The sequence below is a fragment of the Pteropus alecto genome, unplaced genomic scaffold (genome assembly GCF_000325575.1).
Source record: "Pteropus alecto unplaced genomic scaffold, ASM32557v1 scaffold105, whole genome shotgun sequence".
NCBI lineage: Eukaryota > Metazoa > Chordata > Mammalia > Chiroptera > Pteropodidae > Pteropus > Pteropus alecto.
The window spans coordinates 2,852,942-2,869,388 of NW_006436294.1; the positions used below are offsets into that span (position 1 = coordinate 2,852,942).

The window sequence follows — 16,447 nt, forward strand, 5'->3', positions numbered from 1 at the left end:
CTAACTATGAGGCAGTCGCCCTTTCAGATATTTTCTGGAATCGTCCTCCAATAGCCCCTCTTTGGAAGGCAGTACTGGGTAATAAGTAAGAACTGGAGCTTCGCAGTCATATGGAACTAGGTCAACCGTTAACTTTGTGACTTTGGGAAAATGACTTTTCTGTAGCTACTGTCCCATTTCTAAAATGAGATTTTTAAATACCTTGTAGGGGTACTGGGAGGACTGAGTAAGACAATGTAAGAAAAAAAAGATTCTTTACCTCCTCTTTATAACTTTGTTCACATAGCTTTTCTCATTTCCAATTTCATTTTTATAAATCCTGTTTATTCTTCAAGGCTCAGTTCAAATGCCAGATTCTCTATGAAAATCTCACCAATAAAATCAGCCATTTAAAATCTATTACAGATATGCAGCAATAATAGGAATAATTAATACGTATCTAGTGCTTATTATGTTTAAGATGTATATTCATTCATTAAATCCTCATTACAGCCCTGTTCGGTAGGTACTAGTATTACTCTCTTTTTGTAAATGAGGAGCATGAAACAGAAAGCCGTGTGCCCAGGGCCACGCACTAGCCGGTGGCCTGACCTCTGACCCTGCAGCCTTGCTCCAGCGCCTGCTCTCACCTGTACTACATGCCTCTGCTGTCAACTGAGAAGAATGAATAATTATTGCAGAGACCGTCACAGAGATGACGGTGTTATATTTAGTACAGCCGAAGATGTTTTCTATGCAAGCTAAAATCATTCACTACAGATAGCTTATTCGCCTTTCATAGAAAACACTTCTAAAATTCTAGCTCCCTTCCTCATAAGTCCCATGCAATGGATAATTTTCTCATGTGATCCAAAAGATGAAGACTGCCAGATCACCTACTACATCAGACTGTCAAAACCAGTTGTTCTCTAATACTCTGTGCAAATATGTCATCAGAAACTGATCGATCATCTAACATTCTCGACAATGTATGCCACATTTGTGGGTGAAGATCTTATGTATACATATGACGTCAAATATACTTCTTGTAGAAAAGATACTGATACTATTCTTTAAACTAGGGCAGGCTCAGCGGTTTGGAATTGAGTCTTACCAAAAAAATACAGATATGAACATTCTTTGTGTGGGAGACAAAAAGTTAATATCGTTTTTTTAACCAAACTTTGTAACACAGAATCAAGAGCAAGAATAAAACATACTTGCCCAAGGGATAATGCTGGGGTTATACAGAAAATAATAAGCTCTTGAAAGGGAAAGACGTAAAAAGAAACGATTGTTCCTCCGTAATTGTAACAGTGCTGCTTGATGTACCTGTTCTCTGAATCCAGTTTTGGTACCTTATTTTAACATGCAGAACATGTTATAACATCAACAATGAACTTCATGTGCTAGTTTCCTTAGGCATGGTCACACCGCCAAAATATATATAGCAGAAGACAAATGAACCAAAATAAAGAAACCCAATTGATTTCACTTCTTTTAATTAAAAAAAAAAAAAAAGGATTAATAAAATCTGCATCAACTACTCTTAAATTAGCCTCTAAAAGTGTTTCTATTTAAAATAAGACATCCTACCATCCAAGTGGCTTATCACTGGCCAGGGGTACATACTGAGGCCTCAGGGCTCTCAAGTGGCAGAAGCAGAGAGAGCCGTCAAGCTAAGTCGGCTGGCCAGATAGGGACTGGTCAGATACAGCCTAATACAGGAACTTCAAATTCACTTATGGCAAGTCCAGGGCTATAGCTGGGAGGCAAAAAAGCACAGGAAAGGCCCATGGCTGAGGCAATGTAATTACTTCACTGAAAGAAGGGGCCAAGCAAGCTCAACTCTGTAGGTGAATAGATATGAACTTAGAGTCACTTAACAGACACACCCATCACGTACTCCCAGAGCTCACTGAGCTAGCTTGCCTTTTATCATGGCATTTAATTTTTATGGCAACTGTTTGTTTACTTGTCCGTTTCCACACTAAGGGAGAGGCTGTCTGATTCATCCCAATATCCTTAGTTCAGGGCTAAGTGTCAAACACCACAAGTGTAAACAAACAAAAGAGAAGAAAGCAGTGAACATAAAGCCAATTGGTGTCACTGTCCAAATTCCCTGGTTCCAAATTTTGCCTCAAGAACCTCTCAGCCCACAACTGGGAGGATAATAAAAACCAGGCTTATTTTTATGTTTATATAGTGTGATCATTTAATCTCTTTGGATCTAAGTTGCTTCTTCTATAAAAGAAAGGGATTAAGACTAAATCATTCTTAGGGTCCATTCGGCTCAATAATTCCGTGATTCTATGACGGCATCACTTTCTAGTAATAAAGATTTGTTAACATTTACTGAATACTTTCATGTGGTCAATAATTATGTTCATATCTGAAACCAAAATCATGCTCTTTACGGCAACGCTAGTCAACCACTGCATATATTTATAAAAGGGAAAAAAAAATCCACAAAGCACTCCTTTTGAAAATACATACAAGTGCATAACAAGTCTTAGTAAAATCTAAAAGATATAAAGTACAATAGCACTTGCTTTAGGTAACCCAGACTTTGTTTGGTAAAGGATGGCTGTCTCTGGGAAAATAGTAATTTGTACTAATGTATCTTGGGCAACTAGAAATCCCAGTGACACTAAGATACACAGGTTGCTGATGTCTCAGGGCTAAGTTTATGTTTCCAAAGGTCCGCGACGACACTGCCATCAAACGATCATGCTACTTCCTTTCTTAATACCCTGCAATGGCTTCCCTTTGCAATCGGAACGGAATCCAGTCTCCTTGCTGTGGCCTAGAAGATGCTACACAAGCTGGCCTGCTCCGCCTCCTCCACCGTTCCCCACCATTCTCCAAGCATCTCCGGGCTTCTCTCAATTCCTCTAATTCGCCAAATCTTTCCCATCTTAGAGGCCTTGCGCTCTCTTCTCTCTGCCAGACAAGTTTCCACATAGATCTTCACATGCCTGGTTTCTTCGAATCCTTCTGGGGTAGCTTCTCGAAAGTCACCTCCTCAAAGAGGTTTTCTCTGCCTACCCACTCCGAAGCGGCCCCTCAGCCCGGTATTTCTTGATCACATGTCCCTCTTTGATTTCTTCACAGCTCTCATCATGACCTAAAATTATGTAATTTGTTCTTTTTCTTGTTTACTGTCTGCCTCTCTTGTCAGACCTGCCTGGAGAGCAGCTTTACGAGAGCAGGAACCTTGCTTACCGTTCTCACGTAACTTCATAATGGCTTCATTTTACAGATAAGGAACCGAGGCTCAAAGAAGTTAAAGGATTTGATCGAAAGAAGATTATGGCATAAAGGTGATGCCTAAAATATGAACTTATATCTTTATTCCCAAACTTTGTTTCCTTTTTGGGCATCAACACCCCTACTCTGCTAATTATCTGGGTTTTAGATTCTAAATCCACCTACATTTTTAACTTCTAAAATATTTGAGAACTGTTATAATCCTATAATGAAAAATGAAGATGACTCAAATGAGGTAAGATGAGATTCTTAAAATGAAATGGCCATTTTTGTAAGGTGGTTCCAATAAACAAAAGTGAGAGGTTAAGTAATGACATTAGAAAGTTTCTAAAATAATTCATATTTTTAAAGGATATGTCTAAAAAGACAGAAAAGGTAATGCTGATCTAGAATGAAAAGACTGCCATTCATCTGTTTAAGAGTAGTGGAAAAAAAGGCTACAGTGAAAAGCAAAAACAAAGTAGTGAAGTAGCAACAAATAATCAGAAATTGAACTTACACTAGTTAAGATGCTGCTATGAACGTATTTTGTAGATGTGACTGAATTTTATAATCAGATGACTTTAAGTAAAGATTATCCTCCATAATGTGGGTGGGCCACATCCAATCAGTTGAAGGTTTTTGGAGCCAAACACTGAGGTTTCCTGAGGAAGAAGGAATTCTGAGTCAAGACAGGAACAGAAATCCTATCCTACAGACTTTAGACTCAGGACTGCAACACCAACTTTCTCGTCTGAGGGTCCAGCCTGCTGGCCTGTCCTAAGGATTGTAGACTTGTCAGCCCCTACATTCATGTGAGCCAATTTCTTTAATCCCTTCCCTCTCCCAGCCCTCCCGTCTCTCACACACACATGTGATTCAACTATTCCGCTCCTAGGTACTTATCCAAGAGAAATGGGGGCCCAGGTCCATACGAAGGCATGTATGTGGATGTTCACAGCAGCTTTATTTGTAAAAGCCCCAAACTAAAAACAACCCACTGTTTATAAAGAGATTAAAGGATACACAAACTGTAGTATATCCATACAACGGAAAACCACTTAGCAATCAAAAGAAATAAACTACTGATACACACTACAATAATGGATGAATCTCAAAATAATCGTGCTGGGTGAAAGAAGCTAGACCAAAAATGAGCGCATACTGTATTCTACGACACGTCAAATAGTGTAAAGAAAACAAATAGTGGTTTCTGGGGAATAAAGGGGGTTACCAAGGGAGACTAGAGAACTTTAGGGGTTACAGATATGTTCGGTATCTTGACTATGGTGATGGTTTTATGCAATACACATGTCGAAACTTAGCAAATTGTATATTTTCAATATGTGCAGCTTACTATATATATAACAATTATATCTTAATATGGTGTTGTTTTTTTTTTTAAAGTAGATATTTGTCAGAAGTCTTAAGGAAAGAAAAACTTTAAAAGACTTAAAAATGCTTTCTCAATAAAAATAATAAAGGCCAGCTTCCTTACTTGGGATTAATTGTCAACAGATAACCTAAGGAAAACTTTAAAAGACTTAAAAATGCTTTCTCAATAAAAATAATAAAGGCCAGCTTCCTTACTTGAGATTAATTGTCAACAGATAACCTATGAACTGTGTCACTCCTACCTTGAGTCAGCTTTGTTAAATCAGAAGAATGATCTCTAATCTGGGAAGGGTAAATAAGGATTGATGGGAAAGAAACAGAAACTGAAGCCTAAGATAGGAAGGAGACAGGAAAAGAAGGAATTGCTTTAAATTCATATTTATAAATTATGAAAAATCATATCCTAAGACATTAAATGAATCAGCAAACTTGGTAATTTCCAAGGAATGAGAGAGAAGCACCATGAGGATGAATGTAGAATCCATGCAAAATTCCAGAAGAGTTTTTAAAACCTGATTAATGTGGAACTGGCTTCTGTAACATTATATTTGCTCCCGGTCCTCAACCCTTTCTATTATTCCTTCTCAGTTTCTTTCTGGGTTCTTGTTCTACCCGCCCCCTAAACGTCGTGCTCTCCAGATCCCTGTACTTCTAGTGCCACTCTACGACAGGGCTGTAGCCTTCCAGGGGACTCATGATTCCCTCTGATAACCTGGTGAAAGCTGTGGCCCAGAATGATGTGTATTTACACATAATTTTACACATAATTATTTCAAAGGTTTCAAGAGCTCCCTTGAACCGTGGCCATGTATTCCTTAGCTTCTCAGGATAAGGAAATCCCTCACAGAATCCCACCCCGGGGATTGTCTCTAAAACCCCATGCAGAGTGAGGCGTACATGCAGCTGTGGCAATAGGAAATTTGAATGCTCACAAATAAAATTCACAGAGAACCTAGGATCTCATAATATTTTTCCAGAATATGTTGCCAACAGTTCAACTAGGCAGACTCTTAGGTTATCTAGTGAATGCTGATTAAGAGATTTACCAAGAGAGTTTCTGATGACTATTCTGTAGAAGCCCATTCTCTTATACATTTGTTTTAAAAAAGGACATAGAAAACACATTTATCAAATTTTGGACGATTAGAAGTTGTGACAGTGCATAGCTGGACCACAGACCCAGGATTTAAAACATTAATTCGGCCTAGGGGTAAGGTGAAGGTCAGGAAAGATCCTCAAAGTCAAAAATATTTTCATACATATACTCTCCTATTCCCCAACTACCAATAACTGGTGGAAATTTAATGCATCCACCAAGATTGCAAGCTCTCTGAGGACAAGGCCTGTCTTATTTATCTTCATACAGCACCTTCAATGTGGTCGGTATCACACTGTTGGGGCTGTATTAGGCTATGGTCGCAAATGGCTCCAAAATCATGGTGCCTACCACACAAGCATTTATTTCTCACTTACATTAAATGTCTATCATGGATTAGTTTCAGCTAAGCTCCATCGTTCTTACTATATATTACATATATAGTAAGCTGCACATATTGACCAGCCTGGAGGCTCCATCATTGTGCGACCAGCCCTAGTTAAAGCATTCTAGTTCCAAGAGAGACAGAAAAGAGCCACCCGCAGAATCACAAGATGGAATTTAAAACATGTGCTCAAAGGTGGGACATGTCACTTCCTCTAACATTTTATTGGTCAAGGAAGGTCAAGCGTCCAAATGTGATGTCAACAGAGTAGAAATTATAATCCTCTTACAGAGAGGACCCTGACAGAGAGAGGCAACAAATACTTTGAACAGTAATACAACTTACCACAGTGCCTTCCCAATAGAAAGTGCTCAGTAACTAGCAGTAATTATTTATATGCCAGGCCACAAATACCAAAGGACAGAGAATGAAATCTGTCTTGCTCACTAGATGCACCAGCCACATGGTGCTGGCCGCATAGCAAAGGACAAGCTAAATGCTTACAAAGTGAACAGTGATAAGATGAGCATGGGACTTGGAATCAAAAACCTGTGACAAAGTACTATGTCTGCCAATTCCTGACTTAGTGGAAAGTCGTTTTTCTCTTCTGACTGTTGGATGGTTGTTGTAAAGATTAAATTAAAATATATGTGAAAGCACCATGAAAACTGTGCTGCCTTATATAAATGTTAGTTCTTATCTCTAGAGAGTCAAATGGGATGAAATTTGATAAAGACAAATTCATTTCAACTTCTACAGGAATCATACACATAATACCCTGCACTTACTTTCAAAGCATCAACTGGCAAACAAAGAATGAGAAAGATTAGACCTAAAGCAGTTCACATGAAAAAGAGACAAGGTTTTAGTTGACCATAAGCTCAATATGATCAAAGGGCAATGTGGCTGCCAAAAAATGTAATGCAAATTTCGGGCTGCATTAACAGAAGTACAGTATCCAGATAATAGCTGCATTGTACTTAACAATCATCTGACCGTATCTGAAGTAGTCTGTTCAGTTCTGGCCGCCGTATTTTAAGAGGTATACTGACAAACAGACTTTGTCAGTTTAGCAATGTGGATGGAGAAAAGTCTGTAAACCATATCATGTGCACATGGTTTGAGAATTAGGGCTTTTTCCTCTTAGAATAGCAAAAAGACTTAAGCAGGAGTTAACAGTCATTCTCCAATACTTTTAAGAGCTATTGTGTGTAAGAGGAATAGGTTTCACATATGCAGCCCTAGACTGCCAAGGACCAGTAAGTCAGCGTTGGAGGGGAAACAGAGATAGCTCAAAGAGAAGCTATTTCTAGCTATTAGAAAGCTTCTAAAACAAGGAAGCCTGAACGACGACAAGGTAACGATGCTACTGAGGAGCCTGGACTGGGTGTGGGTTGAACAAATCTGACTCCTCCATGCAACCAAACATCTGTGAGGAGTTTAAAAATGCCCAAACAGCATTTCTGATCTTTTCTGATTAAATAATAATAATAGTAATAGTAATAACAACAAGGAACTAGAACTGAAGAAATAAAACAAGAAGTCGTTTGGCCTAACAAACATGGAAAGGCAGGCTGTTGAAGGGAAATGAAATTTCAAGCTGGATAACATTAAACACAGTCGCGGTGCCTTGGTTTGTACAAAAGAAAGGTTTAGTCAAAACTGTATTCTAGCAGTTGTTTTGCATAGTATGACCTAACTCCTTTAATTTCCAAGGAGGTTCAAAAAATATTTTTCAAGTTCCTACAATGGCACTTACGCAAAAATTTGCTAATACTAAATTAGTGTCCTAATTACAGGACAATACTAGTGTATCAATCAACTCGTATAAGCATTCGAATTTCCCACTGGCATTTAAAAATGGTCTTCCACTGATTTCTTTCCTTATTCTATTCAAACCCAGCATTTCCCACTCCTGTTGCCAGCTTTCAAGCCCCATGTACTCGTTAGCTGCACACTCTGGTTTCCCAGTGGGTCCTAAGTAGTGTATAAAGATAAAAGCCTGACTTATCTTCAAATCCCAGCCCCTCATCTTCAAATCACTCAGCACAGTAAACTCAAAATTATTTGTTAAATTCCTTCCTTTAATGAAATATTTTTTAAAAGTCACCCACTAACTTCTCATTATATTTTAATTGTTACACAAGAGAAAATCGAAGTAGGCTATAAAGACACGCTGGGTATTACTTGTTATAATAAGACATGAATAACTACTCTTTACAAGATAACTTGAAATACAAATTTCTTCTTCCCTTAAATTTTTCTTTGCATCCTAAATGGACATATTTAACAGGATTGCATTGCCCTGACACAAATTACTAACGCCCTACTTATTTCTCTCACTGCAGGTATATATATAAAAAAAATGAGCTTAAAATACAGGCTCATTGACTTATTAAATTTAAATTTGTATGTGCCTTTCTGGAATGAATATAAAATCAGATTTTTAAAACTTTATTCTTTCAAGCCCAAAAAGTCAAGGAAAATGTAAAAAGGAAAAAAGCTGAACACCTATCCTCTCTAAGAAGCATGTAAGTCTAGGGCTTATGTGGAACAGGTTAAGGCTTGTTTAATTTGTCACTGGATTTCTATACTTGTTATTTCTCCCTCCTCTCCTGTGGACACTACCAAGAACTGCACAGGTCATGGGAATACAATGCTCTGCTGCAGATCCAGGAGAACAGAGTTTCAAATCTCCCATGTCAATCCCATGTCAATCTACCTGACAGAAACAGTCTACATTCCACCAGGGAGATGGGAGAACGGAGAACGAGTCAGTAAGCAGATAAAACAGTTGCCAGTTTAAAGATACAGTAACTAAAAATGCTAATTTTTCTTTTAGATACTGGTGTAATAATGCAATTATTTTTAAATGATGAAAAATGATACACGATAAACGTCTGTTCAAATAAGAAGCCACTAGAAATTAATTATAACTAACATGTATTATTTTCTGTGGGTTGGGCATTCTTTTAAGTGCTCAACATACATGAATTCACGTATACCAAACACAGCCATATAAAAAGTAGTATTATTAATGTCCTCATTTTATAGATTAGAAAAAGGAGGCACAGGATAGTTAAGTAACTTGTATAAGATCACACAGCTATTGACAGGCAGGACAAGGATGTGAACTCAGGCAATATAGCTCCAGGACCCGTTCTTTAACCTTTATGGGCAGGTACCACTACATCATATTCTTGGACATTTGAAGGTCTTTTTGGGTCTATTAGCTTTAATCACATAGGGAGAAATTTTTTCATGGGTAATCAAGACTGTATAGAATTATTATTAAAATGCTTTCTCACGGCCAATGTTTACGATCAGATGACTGAATCTAATACATCACTTCATTTAAGCCACTAGTACCTAATCTATCTCTTGGCTTTATTATACTTTATGATAAGTGCAACTGGATGCTTTTTATATACTTAGCATTACACTTGACACTGTGTCACTAAAAATACTTTGCACAGACTAGTTCTGGGATATTTTATTCACGTGAGTGTGCATTAAAGTAATTCTACTACTTCTCAAATTCTAAATGCAATTATTCAGACATCTGAATACTTAATGAACATCTAGTAGTATGGATACAAAGATAAATTAGATGGTCTCTGCTCTCAAGGGAGGCCATAGTTACACAACAATGAAATAAGTGCTTTTATGGAGCTATGACTAAGGTTCCCAAGAAACAGTTTCGCCTAGCATGACAAGAATGATGGCAGTTCCACGTACAAAAGCATGGAGATGGAACGCTTTCCTCTTAGGGAACATTAAGCAATTTAAGTAGCACTAGAATGCAGGGCGTACATGAAAAGCAGGGGAGACAGTGATAAGAGAGGAAGAATGAAACTGGAGCTAGATAAAGAAGTCTCAGAAGTCATAATAAAAAGACCAATCAGTGCCAGGATTTACGCGGGATAACGATGAGATTAAATATGCTAACAATGTGGCTATCGAGCTTTTTATTTTAAACAACAGAACCTTGATCTCAAATGAAATCTTTTGCAAACTTCCACACTTAAAACTGATCAAAGTAAAACTGCACTGGCTGAAACTGGAACGAACCTGCTTGACGTCCTCTAGAACTCTTTACAGAATGTTTCAAAACCGTTGTTGCTTTAGAAAGAAAATTTTTTAATACACTGACACGATTATGTTCCATATACTTTATGCCTCTCCCAATGTGATTCTAACTTCTCAGGTGTAAGGATTCATTCTCATAGTTTTTCTTCAATTACAGAACTAGGAAAATATATAACCAAGAAGGTAGTACTAAGCCTTCAAATTCAACGACAGAAAGCTATGATACAGAAAAAGGAAGATAGAGATTAATTATCAGCTTTTTCACTCTTGAGTTAAGCTATAATTTAAGTGACCACATTTTCTAAATTCTAAAAGTTAGGATTTATGGTTGGACATGAACAGTCATGGAGTATTCAAAACTGGTACAGTGTTGGAAAACATAGGATGTATGACTGTAATTGGTATGATGTAATTTTTTTAAGATTGGTGTACTCGAATTTTCTTAACAATAACTTTGTATCTGAAAATCCTTCCCCACCTATCACTTGAGCATCTGTTCTCCCATCTTATAAAATCTGGAGCACTAAATGTGACTACTAAAAATGATCATCGGTGTAAAACTGTTTAACTTTCTCATAGCCATCTAATATGTTGCTAGTGATAGTATGTAAAACTGATTAAAGATATGCATATGTCTTTCCTGGGAACTTACCTCAACTCTTCAGTGAGAAGCGCTAACAAGAAGCAAGGTTGCAATCCTAGGGAAAAGGTATATCATGATTAATTTAATGTTTTACATCAAAATAATTATATTCACTTTACACAATCTCATCTAATCCCTCTCTCTACCGCCACTTTCTCCTGCTTCTCAAACTATTTCCAGGGAACATAACATCTTAAACATTCTTAAACATCCCCTTTATAAATAGATTGATTAAAAATAAATTCTCAAAACAATGTTTAATACATATTAAGAGTCACAGAATAATCTCACCTTTTTCCATCAGATAAGACACGAGGAAAAAACCAACCGCCACTCTGGGCCAGCCACTCACACACATCACAAACTTTCCCTCAGCATGTGGCTAAAGGCCAACGATTGACGATTATTAAAAGGAGGAAGAGGGAAGAGAAACATAGATGTAAATTAAATACATCATTTGACTGACACGTACAATATATTCACTTATAGGCATGTTTAAGAAACGGTATTTAGACAGAAATAACATAAATGTCATTATAAGGAAAGTACCATTTCCACATGATATTGTAAACTCAGTCCAACACTTAGTGTTCGAAAGGTTATTTCTGGGCATATTCTATACCCCCTAAATTTGCAAAAACAGCCAACTATTCTGCTATAAATTTGAGAGAGATAAAGATAACTAACTCTACATTATAGGAAAATAAGTCATACTACATGTTCCAACCAAATTACTGCATTTTGGGGAAACAGTTTAATAAATTATTCATTTCGACTTCTTTCATATATAAAAGTCTGAGGACTATCAAATAATCATTAAGATCAAAACGACTTATTTTTAAAGGAAAGCTTTTTATAAATAAAAATATACTTGAAAGTAATCTTACAAAGACATACAAAAAAATCCTCATATGTAAAATAATAATCAAAACAATACCCAATAATAAACATTTAACTATACACATTTGACTATATATTCAATTAGGAGGTTTCAAAGTAAAATTTCATCTCTCGACATTTAAGGGCAAGTTTTTTGAAAAATATTCCACAGACAAATACATCTTTTTAAGAGACAACTACTACATAAAGTTGACTTAGAATAAATGCTAGTAGAAATATTAAATTATACATTCTGTTTAATTGTCCCTACAGTAATACAAAAATGTTCATAAATTATCTCAAAATAAATTTATATCTCCTCCTAGTTTGTGAAAATCGTAATAACCTTTTCATTTAGAATGAATTCTGATTAAACCAGATTCAATAATTGAAATTCAAACACTCTCCCAGATGGAACATTGAGAAATACAAAGAAGACAGGTTTGAAATTCTGAACTTCCTACTGATGCTATAGATGAGATGACCCAACACTAAAAACGAGCATGTCTGGAGTCTGGAAAGACGTAACTGTGAAAGGAAATCCGTTCAGGTAAATGAGGAAAATGCAATTTACAGGAACATCTATGACTAAAATTCTGAACTCTTTAAAACTTTTGCCCAAAGTTCTGCAGATTACAAGGTCTAAACGTTTTTCAATCCCACTCAATGGACTTACATAAACATATTAGTATTAGGTAATATGTTTTGCTTACGAGTCTAGCATATATTACTTAAAAACCCAATTTACATAAAGTATGCTACACTACTGATTGCATTTTATAGAAAAAACTGGGAACAGAAAAATTAAGTGACATTTTTAAAGTGGCGCTGGGTTAAATAATGAAACTAGAGAGCATAAATCAGCCTTAAATTCCAATTAAAAATTCTAATCATTACCTCTATTCTCACAGATCTTGGCACAAATATTTTTAAAATGCAGCAGTCTACTTATATTTTGCATGTACTTAAAAATCTTTTAAATTACATGCCTTCATTAATGATAAATCTAAGTAATGAACTTATTTACCCTACCATGTTCTAAAATTAGCAAGTCTTTGCGAGAGCCCCTTGGGGTTTTAAAAAATTAAATATTTCTCTTAATATCACTTCTTCAATCTTAATTTTTATTCATTTGTTCAAAAGGGGAACTAAGAGCCTATACTAAAAACTCAGTGGCATCATTCGATCTGCTCCCTCTCTTTTTATAATAATAAGTTAAGAGGAGTAAAACTGTGCCCATTATTCCAAAGTTGGGCTCTCAACCCATAGTCAGCATGAAAATAATTTCTTGCTTTCTAATGCATAAAAACAGAACAAAAACTATTAAAACTCTCAAAAGATACTTTGAACACTAACATACCTGGCATGCTTAGCTCTTACCCTTTAAATCCCTTCTCTAAGAAAAAGACTTCTTTAATAGTGGGGAGGAAGGGTATCACTCTGGAGAAGCCAGGAATGAAGAGTATACAGCAAAATAAATTTGATTAATTATCCCTAATAAAGTTTGTGGCTAGTTCCTCCCTTTCTCCCTTATGCCAACATAAAGTTTGAACTAACCCATAAGCAAGTTCTATTCTTATTAACTCACATTCCTTTTTTTTAATATCACCAAAGCAAAATGATTTCAGAAAACTCCCCAAGTCTTTATTCAATATCTCCTGTGATTCCAAATAAACCGAATTGCACTACCAAAAAAAAAAAAAAAAAGCCTCCTTTAAAGTTTAAAGTGTATGTAGTTGTTCTTTCTTAAAAAAAAAAAAAAAAAAGAATTTTTTACAATTGACCCAAACAGAACTGCAGCTTAGGAAAATCAAGCCTTTAATTGTGGATAATAATCTGCACCTAGAGAAAAATTCAAGGTAATGGTTTTCACTACATGTGGACTTCAGACCATATCTATTTATTTTGATTTTGCTGAAGTCTGGGTATAACCACTTGTTGGCCTAGACTGCAGGACCACCGTCCTAGTGAGAGTATCTTTTAATAAGGTGCTTTTGATACCTCAGTAACTAAACTATCTTGGAAGGGGTTCCAGACAAACCTGACCATAAAACTGTGGCATTTTAATTAGGTTTCAGTGTACTCCTTAAATAGTTCAGCACAAATCAGACAAGTTTTCCATTCAGTTATAACATTAATAGGTAGCATATAAGTGGCACAACTTTGAATTTAAGAAGCCCATAAATAATAACCTTGCCCCATTTTCAGAAAAGTAGTAATTCAAGGAACACCCTGGTTAAATCTTACATCACGTCAAAAATCTGTTCTTAAATTGTTGTAAGCCAACTAATTTTTCGTAAATCAAATCACATTTTATAAGTTCCATAAAAAAGGTATTAATTATTTGAAGGCACCTTTTAGTGAATCCTTTTGTAAAATATAAAATTCTCATATATTTGTTTTATAATCTTATACTTGAAAATATCGAATTTCTTACAGTGAGTACAGTGGCTTTCATAGGCCAAATTTGTCCCAGCATTACTGCCCTTCTCCCTATTTCCCAAGTTTTAAAAATGTCACCCAAAAAACCAGTTGTTCATCTGTGGTAGACTACACAAGCAATACTAGAAAAATTGAAAAAAAGAAATTAACCTATTATTTTTTAATGTAAAATAGAAATACATGTATTCCCAAAAGGAGGTCAATGAATTATTTTTGGCAATGATTTATTGTAAATGCCTGATAAAAACGATTTAAAAAAAAATCAAGGTATTCATATATCAGATCACTTTCTCATGTGTCTTTATCACCTGGAGGAAACCCAAAACTGTTTATCTCCATAACACATGACCTCCATGATGTCACCAAGGTCAATGACACCTAGAAGGGGGATATGCTGAGTAAGTGTTGATTTGCCCAATTCTGGGGTTCCCTTTAAAAAGAGAGAAGGAAGAAAATTAAATATGTATTGAATACAGGAAATGTTTTAGGTTGTAACATCCAAGTACCCCATCACAGGACTGTGCATGTTAGCAACAGCCAACGAAGCAAGACGTAAAAGCACAGAACCGGGTATAAAAATTGCTGCACAGAAAGTATTAACAAGACCCAGAAATGAATAATCCTCCCTTATATCTTGTACTGAAAACCTTCAGTACCCTGGCTACATGCGACAAGGACTCAATTTCAAAAAGAGGGTTCTGTGTTGATAACTTTTTGAAAATGACAAATAATCCAAGATCCATGATCAACAGGAGCACCCACATATCCGAAAGGCTTGGATACGGGGCAAGTTTGTATATGCAGAGCCTGCCAGTTACGAAACTCACAAGACAGAGTGTCCTGGCTGTTCTCTTATCACCAAAGACTCCTTTAGACAATTCCTCAGATGTTAAGCCTGCACCTTTCACAAATCAGACATTTTCTTGGATGAGATTTAAATTTTAGAACACATTACCCACTTGGTGTAATCTATTTAAGCTAGACTTATACTCAAAAAAAAAAGAAATTATCAATTTGAAAAAACTGCATTTGAAATTTCCAAATAACTTTCAAATATGAAAGACATGTCACAGCTAGCGGTTGATCATTTCAAAGTGACTCAGTGGAGAGCAGTTTAACGATGGACAATTTATTCTAACGTTTGGTAGCATGCATTATAATAGTGGAAAAATAAAGAGGAAAAAAAAAAAAACAGCGGAAGCACTGGTTATTCCCAGTCGACAGAGCACTGGGCTGGTAGCGGTCTTCCAAGTTACTTTCAGGGAAGCTCCTGATTGGTGGGTGGCACAGGGTCAAAGTGATTACTTAACCCTGGCAGTGAAAACTAAACTCCACTTTTGATGGGCTCCAAAGCTTTTTACAAAACAGCGACTGCTAAAGCGTATCAAATACTTCGGTGTCCTTCCCTTTCTCTCCCACGGAACACGGAGCCTGACACCTGAAACTCATCAGACAAACATTACCTTGTTTCGGGGCTTTAGAGTTTTGTATTTATTATTTTTAAAGTCCACTGGGCACAGATTCAGTTGGGGGTGGTGGTGTGAAAGATTAACTTATTTCCTGCATAAACAGGGAAGGACTTATGACCATTCAAGCAGTTCCCTCTTTCCCAAGTAACTTTTTTCAAAAAATAATTTAGTCCTAAAATAACCATAAGCAACAAACATCAAACACTGGCATGGCAACGTCCACACATCATGCCCCAGGGCTCCCCACAAGCGCATTCGTTCATCTCTGGTCCCCGTCCAGACGGGTCTTCACGGTCCCCCTTCTTTCCAGCCAGTCCTGCCTGCTTCCCCTTGAGTTCTGCTGTAAAATCCGCCACTTTCGCTGGCCGGGGCAAAAGCAAGGAGCCTTGTCCCAAGGGCAGAGTTTCTCCCAAATGCCCAACAAACATTTCCTGAGATTCCTGCGGGCCCCCGCGCGCACCTTGCCCGGTCCCCAGTCCCGCGCCCCTCCCCGCGCTCCGCCGGGGCCCACCTGCCTCCCGTCGCCGGTCCCACGCCCCGGCCGCCCTGCCAACTCCTGCCCGGCGGCCGCACTGCCCCTGTCCCAAGCTCCCAGCACTCCGGGCCCCGACACCGAAGGACAGGGAGGCCGAAAGAACTCCTCGGGATGGGTATAGACGTTCGACCCCCCAGAGGCCGGGTCCCGAGCGCCTGTCAGCGCCCAGGAAGGCGTCGGGCGAGGGGCTGAGCTCGCCGGGTGCCCTGTCCCCTCCTGACATCCCCTCCCCACCAACCTCACTCACCTGGCGGGCTCTCGCCGCGGGGCCGAGCGACGGAGTCGG

At 37.5% G+C, this 16,447-nt stretch overlaps 1 long non-coding RNA gene across 3 annotated transcripts in view; it reads right to left on the bottom strand.

Annotated features, from left to right (window-relative positions):
- LOC112480534 overlaps positions 1-16,123 on the bottom strand; it is a 43,455-nt gene extending 27,332 nt beyond the window's left edge. For 2 of the 3 annotated variants that reach the window (XR_003046623.1, XR_003046621.1), the window contains exon 1: positions 3,749-16,123. This is a non-coding gene — a long non-coding RNA (uncharacterized LOC112480534). The remainder of the gene's footprint in view (positions 1-3,748) is intronic. The other variant, XR_003046622.1, reaches the window with a different exon arrangement.
- Positions 16,124-16,447: the final 324 nt, after the last annotated feature.